At 38.8% G+C, this 19,745-nt stretch overlaps 1 long non-coding RNA gene across 1 annotated transcript; it reads right to left on the bottom strand.

The window, feature by feature from the left end:
* Positions 1-1,940: 1,940 nt before the first annotated feature.
* LOC144455118 (uncharacterized) lies at positions 1,941-17,869 on the bottom strand. The gene is made up of 2 exons (XR_013483788.1): positions 5,054-17,869; positions 1,941-4,489 (listed from the first exon to the last, which is right to left on the bottom strand). It is a non-coding gene; the product is annotated as an uncharacterized LOC144455118 (long non-coding RNA).
* Between the last annotated feature and the right edge of the window lie 1,876 nt (positions 17,870-19,745).

Here is a 19,745-nt window from a genome sequence, read left to right as displayed (position 1 = left end):
ATCCTAAGATGTGGAGGCATTCCAGTCTGCACTGGTGGGCAGAGTATTCATGCGAATGAAATCATGAAGAGAGTACATACTTCAATTAACAAATATGGCTTTCATTGGCATAAATTTCTCCTTGAAACTATTAAATCCTCTTTATAACTTTAGCAAAAAAAGTCTCCTTTAAATACTTACTACAACACTATGGGAACAGAATGCATGACAGTCTGTCAGCATATACACTGATTTACTCAAGGTAAAGATTAGGTGGACAGAAATATCTCCCTTCCTTGCTATTAACATTGGCATTACCCCTAATCTGGGTAACTTGGTAGTGCAACAGATAGAGTTCTACGTATTGACTCAGGAAAATCTGAGTTCAAATCTAGCCTCACACACTTACTAGCTGTGTAACCCTGAGCAAGTCACTTAACCACTATCTGCTTCCATTTCCTCAACTGTAAAATGGACTGGAGGAGGAAATGGCAAACTACTATAGAATCAACTTCTTTCTGAGAAGTCACGTGCATCCATGTCCCTGAAAACATTAAAATGGTGGCCACCATAAGGCGAATTAGAGCTCAGGTGTTCATTTTTGGGCAGGAATAACCAACTTCAGTCTTTTCATTTAAACATGTAAATGTGATAAACCACTGAAAACTCACACATTTGGAACCTGTAACATTGGTCTTATAATAAATCCATAGAATAGCAGATCTGGAAGTGACCTTAGGACCCTCTAACCTCATCCCTCATTTAACAGAACAGGAAGTTGGGCCCCAGAGAAGTTATGTAAAGTCATTTACTCAATTTATCCAAGAAGTGACCCAAGGTAACATTAATTAAACCAGTTAGAAGGTCAAGATATAACTAGCAAGTGGCAGTGCTAGGGCTAAAGGCCCAATCCCAACTCTCAATTCTCCTCCCCACGGGATACCCCCCTGATCTTTCCTAAATCTTCCACACTCATTGAAATCTTGATAGTGCAGTAGGTGATGAGGGAAGAAAATTTCCAATGAACGTGAACCCCTTAGCAAAAACTGCACTGTTTTCAGCGTCCTCACTCCAACTTCCTCACCATTCTAACTATTCCTGCCCATAACCCTCTTCATCTCCCCCAGTTATTGTCCAAATAACCAAGAGTGCAAAAGTCAGCTGCCACTGTCCTGGGCTGTCCCCAGCAAATCAGGCATTATTCTATGACAATATTAGTGTAGAGATGGATGACTGATCCCAAGGCTTGAGAGAGTGATTACCATTGCTTCCTAGTACTGCGACAGCAACAGTGGCCTTTTGTTTATATTTAGAGTTGGGGGTTTTTGTTGCTGTTTTGGTTTTTGTCTATCTAAAGTTCTTCTCATTTTATTTTCCATAATGATTAGCCCAAGGCTTCATTTTATTCTTACCCCTATAAGTTGGGAACGGGAGGCTCAGCCTGATCAAGTCACTTGCCCATGGTCATAAAATAAATTACAATTAGAGCCAAGATTAGAACCCAAGTCTTTCCCCTCCCAGCTCAGGATTCTTTCCCACCCAGCTGCATTTCCAAGGCTCTGGAAATGGTCCTCAGTCCCAGAGCAAATGAGGGGCCTGGTCAAGCTCATCCCCCAAGTCCCTTCTAGCTGTAAACAGATGATTCTACGGCTCATCTGGGGCCATATAAGTGTCAGAGGTAGGATTGCAATTCAGGCCTCTGACTACTTCAAGTTAGCTTGTGTTCCTCTGCCTTGCCAACATTTTTAACAGACCAGTCTACACTTTTTCTTGACTGTTCCAAACTCCCCTGTGAACTTGAATTTTGGCAATGGGGCCTGTCCATTAGAAAGGCATGACTATGACCTAAGGTTACTGATGATCTGCTCAGGAAAGGTAAACTGCCTAAGCCTGGAGGGGCCCAAGGGGTCAAACCCATGCAGTAGTCAGCTGTTGCCAAATAAAGTAGTCAGGACACAATCACCCTGGAATTTCAGTCTCGGGTTTATTGAAATAATGATAATCTTTGATTTCATTGAATTCTTTAATATGGGGAAAGATGTTCACAAGCACTAACGTCACGTAGATGTATCAATATTCAGATTTACATCATCACAGATGCTGGTACTGGTTACATGTCAGAAATATCAGCTCACAAACAGGTTTTTCAGCTGAAATGAAGGTAACTTTATTGTGGGTGAACAAAATTTCCCATCAGTGAATTAAATGGGTTTCATACACAGTGGAAAGGTATTTCAGAATACTTTCTATGGATTTTTCGGCATCAGAGACTTAAAGCTGGGAAGGACCTTGGAGTCATCTAGTGACTAGATTCTCATCCAATACCTCTGCAATTTACTGATGAGAAATCAAGACCAGAGAGATAAGACTTGACCAAGGTCCCTTGGTAGCAAGCTGCAGAGCTGGGATTCAAACCCAGGTTCTCTGACTCTTTCCATTACAACATAATTTTCAGGATGTCTAGATATGACTTAAAGAAATAGCACTCCCTGGGGCAGCTACGTGGCACAGTGGATAGAACTCCAGCCTAGGAGTCAGGAGGACCTGAGCTCAAATCTGACTTCAGACATTTGACACTTACTAGCTGTATGACTCTGAGCAAGTCACTCAACCCTGACTGCCTAGCAAAAAAAGAAAAAGAAATGGCACTCACACCTTACATATGCCCTGTACATTAATTTGGTTTGGTTTTTTTGTTTTGTTTTGCTTTTTGGTAGGGCAAGAGGGGTTAAGTGACTTGCTTGGGGTCACACAGCTGGTTAAGTGCCAAGTGTCTGAGGCCACATTTGAACTCAGGTCCTCCTAACTCCAAGGCTGGAGTTCTACGCACTGTGCCACCTAGCTGCCCCTACGTTAGTTTTTAAAGCATGTTCTCTTGCCTTTGCTCACCTGAGTGTGGCTACAACCCTCGGAGGTCACAGGCCAGGTAGTATGACCTCCATTTTACAGATGAGACTACTGAGACACAAACAGGCTGAGTGATTTACTCAAGGTCACACAGCAAGTCAGTGGCAGAGCCTCGACTAGATAGAACCAGGTCCTCTGACTCATGGACCAGTACTTTCTCCACTCTACAACTACATAATAACAGGGCACAAATTCTAGTTCCTGGGAGCTCATTTTCTTGGTAAAGAAGCCATCTGAGATGACGGTTAGGCTAGATGGGGAGAAGGGTTACATAACATCTACTATGTGCCAAGCAGTGTGGCAAGCACCTGTACAAATATTTGATCCTCAAAACAAAATCATGAAAGCCTCCCTTGTACATTGTATAAGGACTTTGGGAACTCTTAAGGTTTATCATGTTTCCCCATAAGTTGTTTTTCTAAAAATTCTAGGTATTTTTTCCTTTCTACTAGATGTTATCCCAGAATAACTTTAGTTCTTTTTCCTTCTTCTTCAGTATTGGGCCCCACCATATATTCTATATTCATGAAATCATGTCACAAAAACAGTTCAATCGACTCGTGCTCTCAGAATGCTGTTGCTGTCCTAGTCCCAGAATTATAGACTGTTGGGTAGGAAGGATCATTAGTGGCCTTTTAGTCCAGAATTTACCTAAACAAGAATGCCATCCTTGGCATACATTACAAGTGCTCATTGAGGCTTTGTCTAAAGACCTCCAGGGAGGGCAGGCCCATTTCCTGAGACAGTGCGTTCTACTTTTAGGTAGCTCTATTTGTTAAGAAGTTTTCCCTTAGCTCGAGCCTGAAGCTGCCTCTCTGTGACTTCCACCCACTGCTCCTTGTTTTGCCCTTTGGGGCCAAGAAGAAGGAATTTAATCTCTCTTTCATGTGTCAGGCCTGTGGATCTTTCGGCCAGCCGTCATATTGTGCTCTCTGAGTGCCCTCTTCTCCAGATCAAGTGCTGGAGCTTAGGCACTTTGCCATCCTACCTACCTTCCTTTAGATGCTCTCCAGTTTATAAATGTCCTTCTTGCAATGTGGTATCCACAAATGACTAGCACACACTCTCCACGTGATCTGACCACAGCAGAATACAGCAGGACTAGCACCTCCCTAGTCTGGGACCCTCAGCTTCCTTTAGTGGAGCCTTAATGGAGAGTCCATGTACCATAACACCGCTGAAGGCAAAAGGTGAAAAATAAACAATTATTGGGCATGAAGTACAACACCAAGTGGCTAGATTAAAGAAGCAATTCCCCATTCTTGGCACCAATATAAAAAATCACCCCATAGGTTCCACTTTATCCAACTCAACCATCACTGTGCTCTGCATCTCTTGGGCAATCTGGCAAAGGCTTTGGACTCCTTTTTTGGAATAGTGTTTTTTAAATTCACAAAATCAAATACACAGTATTACAAAAGACACCAATTTTATTGAAATACAATTATCAAGATATAAATAGAAACAAAGTTACAGACCCCAGGTTAAGAATCCCTGCCCTAATTCATAATCCTTGGGCTGTCTCCTTCCTGCAACAAAGTTCTTATTGTGAACTAAAGAGCATAAGATGGTGTTCTCGTCTTGCTGCTAATCAAAGATAGACCTGTAAAAAGTCCAAAGAACTCAGCTGCCGCAACTTTGAACATGCACGGCTTAGGACTTACATGCGTAAGTACATGCTTCAGAGTATGTGCAAGTTATACACACAGATAGCATTTGGGTAGCACTTTAAGATTTTCAAGGCACTTTACAAATATGATCTTATTTGATCCTCATGATTCCTATTGTTTTTCCCATTTTAGAGATGAGGAAACTGAGGCTGAGAGAGGGTGATTCGACTAGGGTCACACAGTGTAAATTTCTGAGGCTGGATTTGAACTTAGGTCTTCCTGACTGTAGGCCCCACTCACCACCCAGCAGTCTCCATGTTGTTTCCTCATGATGAAACATAAGTTCCTTAAGGGCAGAAACTGAGTCACTTTTCCCCCTTTGTGTTGGCAGCAGATAAGAGTGGTAAATCTGTTTAGTAAAGTGCTTTACAAACTTTAAAGTGTTATATAAATGCTAGTCACTGTTATTTTTGTTGTTAATTCCAGAATCTAGCACAGTGTCTCACACAAAGCAGATGTCTGATAAATGTTTGTTGACTGATCCAAGACTGAGTTACCTTTTCTTCAGGTCTGGCAGATCCAGAGACTCAAATGCCAGGTCACTCCAGGATGAGGTAAGGCCTCAGGAAACCTGGCTCAGGTTATTCCCACTTAGAAGAACCTGTTTTATAAACCAGAATATCATTTTGTTAAAGTGGGTGATTTACTTGGTCCATCTTTACTAACCAGTAAATATTAGAGTAAATGGGTCTTTGGAGGAAGCTAAATGAAAGACTAGAAGGTTGTTTAGTCAAAATGGAATAGAGAAACTCTATTCACCAATAGGTAAAACATATTAAGAATTTCTGATTTAAATAACTGTTGCAATTGATTATCACAAGCCAAAACCATTAATTGTTCTTGTGCAGAGTAAGATCAAATGTATTTGTCCTTAGAAAATGAGTACCTTAACCATTCATATTTAGAAATATCTGGATATTTAAAATAAAATGAGAATTATTTCTGTAGATTAGTCAAGTGACTGATATTCAGAGCTTTAGCTTCTTCTATTTCATTTGCAGGGCAAGTATTTTTCAAATTTGGAAGCAAAAAGGTATTAATTATAGTTTGTAAATTAATTACCCATAGCTCTAACTTAAAAAAAAAAAGCAGTCACTTTTCTTTCTATATGTTTGAATCTGAGGAACTGACATTGATTTAAGAACTCAGTTTCTCAAAAGTATTCAACAAATACACATCCCAGGAGGAAACTTTTGCTATAAAAGGAATTTGTTTCTTCTTTATTATCAGCACTAAGGAAAATGGCAATTTCTTCTTTTCGCTCAAGTACCCATTGAAATATTTTGGCATAAAAAAGTTAGCATCTTTCACAAAGATACAGAAGTAACCCACATTTGGCATCCATGTTATCACATAGTTTTGCAAACAATCTTCCTTTTAATAAGATCTTTTTACTGATTAATCTCATTTAAACTTGAAAAACAGAGCACTTCAATCATATTTCCTAATAAGAGTAATTATCCCTGAAGCATATGTTTCCAAATAACATGAAGAGCCAGTCACAATTTTCAGTGTATCTTACAGACTATTTTGTCCTGACAGTGACTGAGTTCCATCACTGCAGAGTCTAATACAATTCTCTCACATCACATAATTTTGATTTCAAAAATCTGCCAATCATACTAAAACGTTTCTTGATTTGGCATTACCATCAACAGGCTTGCAAAATAGCACATTATTCCTAATAGCAATTTTAGTAACACACAATGAAATGAATATCTTTAACCATATCTAGTTCTTTTTACACTTGCACTGTAAAACAGCAAGATGTAAGTTTCTGAATTAATTGGTTCTGCTCATTTCATTCTGTATCCATTTACACAAATCTTCCATTTCTCAAAGTCTCTCATATTTATCATTTCTTACTGCATAACAATGTTATATGTTGATATGCCATATTTCTTTAATCCATTCCCCAGTTGATGGGCATCCATTTGTTTCTTATTCTTTGCTATCACAGAGAGAGCTGTTATGAATATTTTGGTACATGATAATAAAAATAAGAAGTTACATTAAGATAGCACTTTAATGTTTGCAAACTTACATATGCGTGTGTGTATGTATGTATATGCACACACAGTTGATTTTCACAATGGCCCTTATCCCCATTTAAGTTGAAGAAAAGATTTAGTGACTTGCCTAGGTCACAGAGCCAGGAAGTTTTTGAGGCAGTATTTGAATCCAGATTCTCCTGACTCCAAATCCAGTGCTCTATTCACTATGACACCTAGATGTCTATTGGACTTCCATATATTATACTTTCAACAGCAGCAGTCACCAGGTCAAACAACATAGAAATTGTCACTTTTCTTTCATCATTCCAAACTGATTCGGGATAGTGGACCAATTCACAGTTCCACCAACAGTACATCATAGCATGCTTCTTTCTACTTCCATGCCTCTCCAAAGTGGACTGTTTTGGTTTTTCAGTCATCTTATATCCCAATTTATAGAGAACAAGATGAACTCATAGTTATTTTAGTTTACATTCATCTTACTATGGGATCTGAAGTGTGTTTTCAAATCATCATTTATCACTTGCAATTCTTCTTCTGAAAACTGTGTATCTTTTGTCTTCTTATTTATTGGGTAGTGAGTGTTACATATTTTTTCTCACTTCTCTATATATCTTGAGCATCAGTGTTTTTTGATGCAAATATTTAACCACTCTATAGCTTTTCTCTTAGCTTATAATCATTGGTTTTATTTGTGTAAAATGTTAATTTTAAACAATGTAAACTGTCTATTTTGGTGACCACAACATCCACACCCCTTGACACAGAGAGCCTCCTGTTACATATGAGATACAAATCACAAAGAAAACTCTCATATACATTAAAATACTCATCACTTCACTTTGTAGTAGCAAATACCTGGAAGAGACTCCTCAACTGGGGTGGGAAAATGGGGGGGGTGGCTAAACAAGTTGTAATACATGAATGTAGTAGAAAACTGCTATCATAAGAAATGATGAATATGAAAAATACAGAAGAATGAGAAGACTTAGAGGAACTGATTCGGCGAAGCAAGCAGAACCAGGAATATAATACACACAAGAACTAGAACAAAAAAGGAAGAACAAGCAAAAAAAAACCCAGAAATTGAACAGTATGTAATTACAATGACCAAGCCAAGAAGACCAAAGTTCAGGTCTTGCCTTAGCACAACCAAGTTAGGTAATACTGCAAGCTGCTGAACTGCTTAACCCAGGGCTCTCGGCAACTCTCTAAGCTGGTCCATAAGATGCTGAGAAGGTGCCAGAGAGAGCTCCTATCACCAATGAAATCACAGAGCTAGTAGACAGCTCTAAGTTTGGACCTGAAGAAGGGATGAGAGATGCATCTCTCATCATTCTTTGCAAAGCTGGGTCCTCCTGGTGCAGAGCACCGGCATATCTTGTCAGACTCAGTTAATGTGTAGGTTTATTGTGTTAAACTGCTCTCCCCTCCTTTTTTTCAGTTAGAGGGGATAGCTTGACCAGTATGGGAAGGGGGATGGAGAAATTTAGAATTGGAGGTAATGTAAAAACAAAAAATATCAATATAAATTTGAAATAAAATTTTTATTTTTTTTATTCTTTCTTTAAAGTATTTCCCCCAAAAGTTGTGAAAAATACCTATCATTCTTTTCTTTATATGTGTATTTTATGATCTGACCTTTAATTTTAATCTTTTTTTTTTTTAAAGCACATCTCCACATCTCTGGGGCAGCTAGGTGGTCTGGTGGATAAAGCTCCAGGCCTGGAGTCAGAAGGACCTAAGTTCAAATGTGTGGCTTCACACACTTACTAGCTGTGTGACCCTGGGCAAGTTACTTAACCTTGTTTGCCTCAGTTTCCTCATCTGTAAAAAATGTGCTGGAGAAAGAAATGGCAAACCACTCCAGTATCTTTGCCAGGAAAACTCCAAATGGGGTCACGGGGAGTCAGGCATGACTGAAATGACACAACTCCCTATTTCACTCAGGCTGGAAGTTCAGTGGTCACTCATGGGCCTAACCTCATTATTCATCAGCAAGAAGTTTTACTTTCCTATTGGGGCTGATTTGCTCCCTCCATAGCAAGCCTGGTGCTCCCTTCATTTCTCCTCTTCCCCAATCCCAGAGGCTCACCACACTGGTGCGAGCCTTAGTTTGGATACCCAGTGGGCTTTAGCCCCACTGCAGCTCAGAAAAGTGCCGCCACATAAAATATATGTATATATATGTATATGAAAATAAAATATATGTTTATATATAAATAAAGCATATTTTAAAAGGCAGCATACAATGAATAGATGGCCCTCCTTGAATAATTTTAATTGAGGAGAAAGGTTTTTTAAATAACATTTTTAACTGCATTCTTTTTAGTTTTACAAGCATAGAAGCCAATGGACTTAACTTTTTTTTTGACTAAATGATCACCTTTGAACACCATGAATGAGGAAATGTTTAAGTTAATAATTAAATGGGGATACTAAAAATTCATGAGTTTTACAGAAACATACAGGGAAAACCAGTTTCAAGAACATTCACGTTTGCATGTGGCAATCACTAGCACAAGCCATGAAACAATAAATTATCTTTAAAGAATTCAAATTCACTACAAACACAAAATAATAAAAAATTATAACTCATCAACTCTACCATAAATTTGACTGTAGATTGCCTAGTATATTCAAAATAGGTGGGAAAATATTTTACACAGAAACCACCTCTAGGATAATTTTCCCCCCTGATTACAACTAAGATAGGTGCTAACGTAATTTTGAAAAGTACCTGATTTTTTAAAGGAAAAATTATTTGTCAGGCTATGATACCACTTAGAGATATTTTGGCAAATCTCGCTTATTGAAATTACTTTGGGGAATGAAAGTTGTGATTCTACTAAACAGCTGATGTAACTAAAATCAGACCAGTTTCTTGAAGAACATTAATATTTATGGAAAATCTAATGCAGATTATAAGCAGATGGAGTCAGAAAATCATTGTTCATGACAAGAAGGCATAATATTTAGCCGAAATTTACATAAGATGAATGAAAATAGGAAAATACACAAGCAACATCCACCAACCACATGCACACAGCTGAGTCCAATGTGAACTAAAGCCAGCCTTCTCCATGATGAAATCAAGCTTGGTGGCAACATTTACACTGCTGTCAAACACAAATTGAAAAGATTCCTATGGGCCACATATCGACTCAGAAAACCACAAATTAACATCGTATATATAAGATTTTACTTTTATTTATTTTGTAAATATTTCTCAATTACACTTTAATCTAGATCAGGCCTCAGTTACAGACCACACTGGCCCATGGGCCACCTCTGATTTATAATATACACGTGGTTCTCTCCTCCAAGAAGATGGGTACTTTACTGATCACAACATACTTAGAAAGCCTGAACCACATTCTTCAGAATAATCTCAACACTGGCATACTGAAGCATTGTACAGTCAAAAAAGAATGCTAGGCTTGCAGTCCCAAGACCTGGGTTTGAATCCTGTTTCCAAAATTTTCCAGATAGGATCATAGAGAAATCATCTGAGGAGGTAGAATGTGGTACAGTGGGAGAATCTATGTTCAGATTCCCATGTTACTACTTACGACCTCAATGACCCTGAGTAAGACATTTAATCTCTTTTAAGTCTCAGTTTCCTCAGCTATAAAATAAGCGGGTTGGACTAGATTTATAAGATCCCTTGCAGCTCTAAATTCATGATCCTCTGACCCTCTCTAAAGTTACTTTCTCATCTGTGAAATGGAAATAATACCCATGTTACTTACAGGGTTGTTGCAAGGACCAAGTGACATAATGCATGTAAATCTCTCTGTGTATGTGTATACATGTGTATACATACACATATGTAAGGTCTATTGGTTGTCCAATGTGTTTTGAGTGTTAATTCCAAATGTGGCACCAAGTTTTCCATCCAGATGGAAGGCCAGGATAATTGTTTGTCAGGGATATGGTAGATGGGCTTTCTGTACAAGTACTGGTTGAATAAGATGACCTCTGAAGTCCCTTTCAACTCTGTGACTATGATCCAGGAACGAGAGCAGGGAAGCATGACATAAAGTAGTTGGAGAATTTCAACAAAGGGAGAAACAGAAGTGATTCTGTTGTTGGCGTACACCACAGACCACCAGGACAGAAAGAAGAAATAGATGACTTTGTGGAACCAATTACAAGCCTAGCACAGTGGTTTGACATAGCAGTGGACACTTCAATTATCTCTCTCTCTCCCCCTCATCCCGAAAGCAACTAGTAACGTGTTGGCATACCTTAGGGATAATTTCGTCCTTCAAACAGTGGAGGAACTGGGGCAGCTAGGCAGCACAGTAGACAGAACACCGGCCCTGGATTCACAAAGACCTGAGTTCAAATCCAGCCTCAGACACATAACACTTACTAGCTGTGTGACCCTGGGCAAGTCACTTAACCCCATTGCCGAGCTGCTAAAAAAAAAAAAGTAGAGGAATCTACAAGGGGAAATTCTATTTAGTATCTGATTCTGACTAACAAGGATAAACTGGCTACAAAATTGGAAATGACTGTGACAAATGGAGAGGAAATGTGTGATAGTATGAAATGTATCCTAGATGTTGGGAAAAGCATATTTCAAGGGGTTCGAAGGAAAGATAGGTAGGATTCCATTAACCAAAATGTTATAGGACATAGGTGATACTCAAGAAAGAAAGTCTGAAGACACAATGGGAAACAATTTCAAACAGAAGTGAAAATGGGATTTATCCAAAGAGACGAATATGGATACACAGGGGACTGACCAACCGATTTAAAAAAGAAACATATAAAAGATGGAAGGCCAGATGACAGAGGTAAATACATGGCATAAGTAGTGAAAAACTGAAACGACGATCCATTTTGACATTTCTTAAGGTACAGTAATATTCTATTACATTTACATACCATGTTTAGTGACATAACAAATGACAGAATGGACAGTTTCACAGAAAGCTGGAAAGACTTCAGTGAACTGATAAAGAAGCAGAACAATTAATACAATAACACTGTAGAGAAAAAAAATGCTTTGAAAGACTTTAGAACTCTGATCAATGCAGTGATAAACCACTAGTCCAGAGGACTGAAGAAAGATCATGCAACTTACCTCCTGTCAGAAAGAACTTCTAATGTAAAGCGAGACATATGTTCTGGGGCATGACCAGGGGCATGGCCAATGTAGGAATTAAAAACATACTATGTATATTTCCAATAAGGATTTTTTATTTTTCCTTTTGGGGATCCAATTGAAAAAATTAGGAACACGGCACAGTTCCATGAAAAACGGAAGCTAAGGACAACAAAAACATTTTTGACTTGGAGAACAAAAGGAGGCTCAAAGAAAGGGTAGGACCACTGCTTGGAATAGATGGGTCACTTTTAACAATCGTCAGTCCTTATCTGTGAGATGGATTTTAGCACTGGAAATAAAGGAACCAAAATGGCTAACAGGGAGTTGATCCCCAAGAAAGCTAAGGAGATATCCAGAGAGTATCAGGTCACCTGGCTCAGATGAACTACGTCCTTAGGACACAGAACTGGGAGATGTGATTGCTGAACCACCATTTTGTGGTGGTTGTTGCTGTTATTTCAGTCATGTCCAACTCTCTGTGATCTCATTTGAGGTTTTCTTGGCAAAAGAGAGTGGAGTGGTTTCTCATTTCCTTCTCCAGCTCATTTTACAAATGAAGCAGACATGGTTCAGTGACTTGCCTGGGGCTGCACAGCTACTAAGTGTCTGAGGTCACATTTGAACTTAGGTGTTCTTGACTCCAGGCCTAGTGCACCACCTAGCTGTTCTTAGTGACACCATTAGTGATATCTGAAAGATCAAGGAAAATGGAAGAGGTACTACAAGACTGGAAATAGATATTCTATTCTTTTTAAAGGGGAGGAGAACAGAGTCTATATACCGTAGGCCAGTGGATTTTACTTCAACTCCTGGGAAAATTCTAGAATAAATCTAAGAAATGGCTGGCAAACATCTCCATTCAAAGATAAATGGTGATTATAAAGAAATAGCATGCCACCATCTATAACAGGTAATGCCAGACCAATCTCCTATCTTTTTTTGGGGGGGGGGCTAGGCAATGGGGTCAAGTGACTTGCCCAGGGTCATACAGCTAGTAAGTGTCAAGTGTCTGAGGCTATATTTGAACTCAGGCCCTCCTGATTCCAGCGCTGGTGCTCTATCCACTGTGCCACCTAGCTGCCCCCAATCTCCTATCTTTTAAAAAATTCAATTTTATCTTATTTAGGTCCATATCTTGCACCTGTGAAGTTGATTTTTTTTTAAACCCAAGTATAGTATTTTATGTTTATCCCTACTGACTTTCATCTAGTCAAATTCAGTCCTGGTCTGTTAAGATCCTTTTGGAGCCTGACACTGTCACCCAGTGTATTTGCTATCTCTCTAAGCTTTGTGTTACCTGCAGATATGATAAGCATGCCATCCATGCCCTTATCTTAATCACTGGGAAAAATGTTAATACAGTAATGGGACAAATCCTTGAACTAGTCCACTAGAGACCGCCTGCCGAGACGACACTAAACCACCAGTGTACGACCAACCAGTTCCAAACCTACCTAGTATTATCTAGCTAGCCCATATTTCTCCATCTTTTCTGTAAGAATAGTATGAGATTTTGCCAAATACTTTGTGGAAACATGGGCAAATTAAATCTACAATATCTTCTGATTTACTAGTTTAGAAATAGTCCAAAAAGCAAATAAGGTTAATCTCACATGACCTATTTTTAAAATTATTTATATCTTGCTTTTACATCATTTCCCAATATATTAATATATCACTCCTTTCCCTCTCAAAGAACCATCCCTTATTAACAAAGAATAAAGAGAAAATATAGCTCAGCAAAAAGTATCAAAAAAGCCTGACATATGCAGCAGTCTACACCCATAGATTCCCCACTTCTTCAAATAGGGGAGGTACTGTCTCAGGTTTTCTTTAGTCCAGGCTTGCTCATTATCAATAGACAGGTCTTTGTAATCATTCTTTCCTTTTCTAGATGTTTACTAAACATCTCCTTTGTTATTTGTCCAGAATTTCTCTGGAAATGAAGTAAAACTTGGTTTACAGATGTTTGTCACTTCTCCTTTTTGAAAACTGGGATGTTTCTTTCTCCACTTTTATATTACCTTTCTCATTTCCCATGATCTTTTAAATATCACCAAGAGTGGATCAGAAGTCATATTCACCACTTCTTTCAGTACCCAGAAAAAAAGCTCACCTGGGTCAAATAACTTGTATTAATCAAATCAATCTTAGATGGTAAATATAATAGCTAGAAATGTTATTGGAAGACAAAGTCCAGAAGTACACATTAAGAGAAGCTAAATCTAGCTCACGCCACACACGATTTTCTTTCAGAAATCCTTCAAGCGGCCAGCAAACACTGTCTAGACCCACAGCATTCTGTATTTCTCTATGGATTTTATTGGCACTATTTCTCTCTTTCCATCTTGATAGTCATTCACTCATTATTTTGAGACCATGATTGCCAAGTAATTTTGCAAACTATCTCTTTCCATAAGAATCCCCTGGCTGACTGAAACATTTATTAGCCCTGTCATAACACAATCAAGGTAGACAGTGAAACATTGTTAATTCTGCCAAGGCTTCATGTTGAGGAAAATGAGTAGGTACTGTTCCAAAAGTTTACACTTCTTAGACACAGTTGGGTCTTTTCACTAATTTGGGCACCGCAACAAGAAGAGAACAGTGATGTTTATTCTTGGATATGATCTTTGGCTATTCCATCAGTGAGAGCACTGACATCTTAAAAATAAAAAACAGCAAGTCTCCATTAGAGATTTTAAGTATATAATAAATTCAACAAGTTTGTTTCAAACCTTTCCCGTCTGTGTCTCCTTCTGAATTTCTTTCTGTTCTCTTCTGTGCATTTTAAAAATGTTTCAATGCTGCTTTTTTTTTGTCATTTGCAAATGATAACACTGATTTCTAGTCTCCATTTATGTTTATTTTCATAATTTCTTTTTTGGAGGGAGGGTGTCTCCACATGGACCACAGAATTAATAGTATTTTATTTCCTTCCCCAGTTACATATCAAGAAAATTTTTAGCATTCCTTTTTTACAAGATTTTGAGTTCCAAATTTTTTTCCCTGCCTCTTCCCCCTCCCCTCTTCTGAAAACGGTAAACAGTTTGATATAGTTTATACATATACTACCATGTAAAAATATTTCCATATTATATGTGAAAGAAACAGATCGAAAGGAAAAAAAATCACGGGAAAGAATAAAGTGAACAAAGTATCCTTCGATCTGCATTCAGAGTCCATCAGTTCTTTATCTGGGTATGGTAGCATTTCCATGCGTGTCCTTTGTACTAGTCTTCGATCACTGTGTTCCCGAGAAGAGCTAAGTCATTCACAGTTGATCATCACCCAGTGTATGGTGTACAATGTTTTCCTGGTTCTGCTCATTTCACTCTGCATCAGTTCAGACACGTCTTTCCAGAGTTTTCCCCAGAGCAAATGATGCTCTTTTATTTGGGGGAGCATGACTATCCCTACCTTCTCTGCCCTCTCCCACAGACCTAAAAACCCTTCCTTGTAGCAGAGCTGAGCAACAGCAAATCTGAACATAGGCTATGTCCAAAAATGCTAAGTCTGGCTTGACTCCCTAGTCCCCCGTTACTATCAGGAGATGGGCAGCAGGTTCCATCCGTCACTGGCTCTTGGGATTGTGGTTAGTCACTGCATTCGTTAAGAATTTCAAAATCATTTTTCTTTGTTTTTCTGCTTGTAGAAATTATTCTCCTGGGTGTTCACATGTGTCTCTCAACTCATATAAACCATCTCAATTTTCTCTGAATTCAGCCCATCTGCATTTCTTACAGCACAGGATTTCATTACATTCATATTTCATTTGTTCGGTTATTCCCCAACTGATGTGCATCCTTCAATTCAATAAACATTTATCAAGTGTCTACCATGTGCCAGGCTCTGCTAAGCACTGTGGAAACACAAAGAGGCAGAAGACAATCTCTGTCTTTATGGACCTTATAACCTAATGGGGGGAGACAATATACAAACCAACATATCTAAAACAAGCTATAAACAGGAATTTAAAGAGGGAAGGCACTAGAAATAAGAGAGGCCGGGGAAGGTTTCCTGTAGGAGGTAGGATTTTAGTTGGGACTTTAAAGAAGCCAAAATAATCAGTATTTAGGAGTGAAGGGGGCAGAGGATTAAAGGCAGGAGCCTAGAGATGGAGAGTCTTGTTTGAAGAACAGCCAGGAGGCCAGTGTCACTGGATTGAAGCATAGGTGTCAGGGAGAAAGGTCTAAGATGAACGGAAGGGCAAGAGGGGGCAGGTTATAAAGGGCTTTGAATGTCAAACAGAGCTCTTTGTATTTGATGCTGCAGGCAACAGGGAGCCAGTGGAGGTTACTGAGCAGGGGTATAACATGATCAAACCAGCGCTTTTGGAAAATCACTTCAGTGGCTGAATGGAAGATGGACTGGAGGGCACAGAGACTTGAGGAAGGCAAACCCACCAGCAGCTACTACGATAGCCCAGGCCCGAGGGGATGAGGGCCAGTATCTGGGGGTGGCAATGTAGGCGACATATCTGAGAGGTATAAAGGTGAAAGCAGCAGGCCTTGGCAACATCTCAGACATGGGAGGGACGTTGGGGTGGGACTGGGGCTGCGGAAATGGTGAAAGACGATGAGGATAGTAACTCTTAGTTTCCGGTTCTTTGCTACAACAAAAAGTGAGGATTTTTTCAGTGCATATTGGTCCTTTTTCTCTTTCTTTAATATCTTCGGGGTATAAGCCTCACAGTTGTATCAACAGGTCAAAGGGAATATTGTTTTTTCCCTTTTTGGATGCAGGATCCATTGGACTCCAAATAAACACAAGTCTTTCAATGGCATGAGGACACTGATCAGTCACAGTGTGTAACGTCAGCATATGTGAACAGCATCTCCAATTTCCTTGGTCATTGTTTGATGGCCAGTGAATGAGGTTTTTTTAGTTCCCCAGAATGTTTGGTCTAATATCTATCAATCTTACTAGAATTTTTAAAATGCAGCTCTGTAAAGAAACTATATCATCAAATACTATGAATCAAGAATGAGAGGTTTTAAAAGGGAATGTTTTGAGGCAAAATATAGTCAAAAAGACTGAGTCTTCTTTGGGGACTTGAGTTCTCGGTGAAAGAAAATTATTTTCTAGAATTTATTTAATGAGTTTAATTCACTTCTAACTGAACAAGAGATTTCTTAATAAGGAAACAGGTGTATGCAGAGCTGTCATAATGATTGAACATTATTTATGGAAAGCTGAGATGGAAAAACCTATTGTATTCGCTCACTGGTTCAAGATTATTAACTTTCATGTATGCACGAAGTTAGACTGTTCTAATCTTATGGAGTTCTGCAGCATGTCCTCTGCAAACCATAATACTTATTTTGAGGGTTACCCTCCCCCCCAGTTTTCAACAGAAAAGTTCAATTCTAATGCAAGGGGAAGAGTTGTTGGCAAACTTTAATGTTATCAAGTGTATTTATGTGGGATAGAATAAGAAAAAAGCAGTGGGAAATGTTCTAAGTCCCTTAATTGACTAGGCAAATTTCACGTAATTCAGAAGATGAAGCACATTGCTTGTAGTAGCCGACCTAGTCAAGAAGAGGGTATCATTCTACTGAGAAAGCATGTCATCAGTAGACAAGACTACTAGACTTGGGAGTCAGGAATACATGAATCCAAATCCCAACTGTGGCTGTGTGATTATGGGCAGGTCACTGATCTTTAATTTCAAGCAACTTGTCCAAAACTTATTTATTAAGTTATACAAAGTAGTCGTGTGCTGAAATCACAGATCTAGTTAGGTTCTGCTACAATTTTTGATCCCAACTGTTAAGGACCAGTGCCTACTACATCACATTCCCAATTGCAGTTCTAATGGGGAATAGTCAAAAGAGTAGTAAAGAAGGAAACTGAACTGACATTTTGTTAGTTGGATTTTAAAAATCTGTAAAGTCTTATTTAAATAATCTTGTGGGGCTTAATCTACCTGTAAAAAATGTTAAAAAGAGGTGTTTCAAAGGTGCACTACTGTTATTTGATGTTCTCTAAAAATGCTTGGCAATGGGGCAGCTAGGTGGTGTAGTGAACAGAGCTCTGGCCTTGGAGTCAGGAGGACCTGAATTCAAACCCAGCCTCAGACACTAGCTGTGTGACCCTGGGCAAGTCACTTAACCCCAAATCACCTCACCAAAAAGCAATAAATAAACAAACAAATAAATAAAAAAAATACTTGTCAAGTTTAAATTCCAAAAACATAGATTTCAAAGTTGGACAACTAAATAAAGCCACTGTTGTACAAGTACTTTTTTTTTGGGGGGGGGCAATGGGGTTAAGTGACTTGCCCAGGGTCACACACCTAGGAAGCGTCAAGTGTTTGGTCTGAGGTCAAATTTGAACTAAGGTCCTCCTAACTTCAGGGCTGGTGCTCTATCCACTGTGCTACCTAGCTGCCCCCTGTACAAGTACTTTTAAAAGGATATTTCCCCCACAGAAAATTAGAAATTAGAAATCTTTTGCAAAGTCATTTTGGTATGAGCTTAGCTTTTGTAATTTTAAGTTCCAGGATTTTTTTTTTTGCTTTCATAAAACTTCCAAAACAACATGAATGATAAAACATTTATTAAGTATTTACTATTTGTCAGGCACAGTGCTAAGTACTGGTAATACAAGTATAAGGAAGAAAGCTAGTCCTTGCCCTCAAGGAGCTTACATTCTAATGGTGGGACACAACACAGAAAAGAGACAGCAGAATAAGCAGAAAATAGTCAGGAAGTGACAGATAAGGTGAAAGCTCATCTATCAAATATAACCACATAATGGAATTTTTTTGTCTGTTTTTGGTAGGCAATGGGGTTAAGTGATTTGCCCAGGGTCACAGGGCTAGTTAAGTGTCAAGTGTCTGAGGCCAGATTTGAACTCCCCTCCTCCTGATTCCAGGGCCCATGCTCTATCCTCTGCACCACCTAGCTGCCCCTGGAATTTTTTGATATAGAAAATTAATACACAATTCAACTGCCTTCTAATACAGAGAAAACAATTCTGAGGGAATATTTTTGCTGGAATAAAAGCAATTTAGGACACAAGGAAAGGAGATGCAAAAGGGAGTATGGCTTTCTAAACTGTGGGTTGTGACCCCATAGTTTAAGAAGTGCTGAAGGGGTCACGAGTGAAAAGTTTAAGAAGCCCTGCTCTAGATTACTTAAGAACGTTAACAATTTTCTGGAAAATTTTCCTTCTGAAGCTGCTCCTTCATCCAGAAAAGCAGATTTCCCCCCCCCCACACACACACACCTTAGGAAGTCCTGAAAAGAGCAAATTTATGGAAAGAGTACTAGATTCAGAGTCTTAAGACCAGGATTCAAATGCTAGGGCTAGGTCACTTAACCTCTCTGGCCTGCAGTTTCCTCATTTGTAAAAGGGAACTGGACTAGGGGACAGCTCAGGTCCCTTCCAACAACCCTACATCCATGATCCCAAGCAATTAGTTCTCTAAAGAAATGCTGTTAACACAGAATCCACCAGTGGCCACTGCAGTTATCTTACAAGAGGAAATTAATTCAGCAGTCAAAAGGCCACGAAACAATTAAAACAGTAAATTAGAAAGAAAACGCCAACAAATAAAATACCTAACTGCCTACCCTTCAAGGCTATGAGATCACTCTTGACCAAGGGTACAAATCATAACTACTGGCCTTTTCTCCATATTGCATAATTCTCTGTAGGAGGCCAAAAGTCAGAAATCTTGGAGTAATTTACAGACTAAACTGTTCCTTTTTATATCAGGGAATAGGTAAATCACAGCCTACTGTTCCTACAGAAATATTATTTGTAGATTTGGAACTATACAAATGAGACTGCAATTATGACTATCATTTAAGTACGACCTTATTATTTATGTTTTAGAAAATTAGAAGCAAATGTAATCTGTAATATCATATGTGTAGGCCAAAAAAACCAAACACAATACAACTTATAAAGGTCTGGAACTAAATAGGCACCCAAACGAACAGAAGAGCAAAGAAGGCAGGGAAGGGGGAACTGAACAAGAAGCTTTCAAAATATCCCTTCCAGCTATAAAATGTAAAACACCATGAATGAAACAAATGACCAAAC

This window comes from Phascolarctos cinereus, unplaced genomic scaffold (genome assembly GCF_003287225.1).
Source record: "Phascolarctos cinereus isolate Bilbo 61053 unplaced genomic scaffold, phaCin_HiC Scaffold_9;HRSCAF=440, whole genome shotgun sequence".
NCBI classification, from domain to species: Eukaryota; Metazoa; Chordata; class Mammalia; order Diprotodontia; family Phascolarctidae; genus Phascolarctos; species Phascolarctos cinereus.
This window is presented reverse-complemented; position numbering and strand designations above follow the sequence as displayed.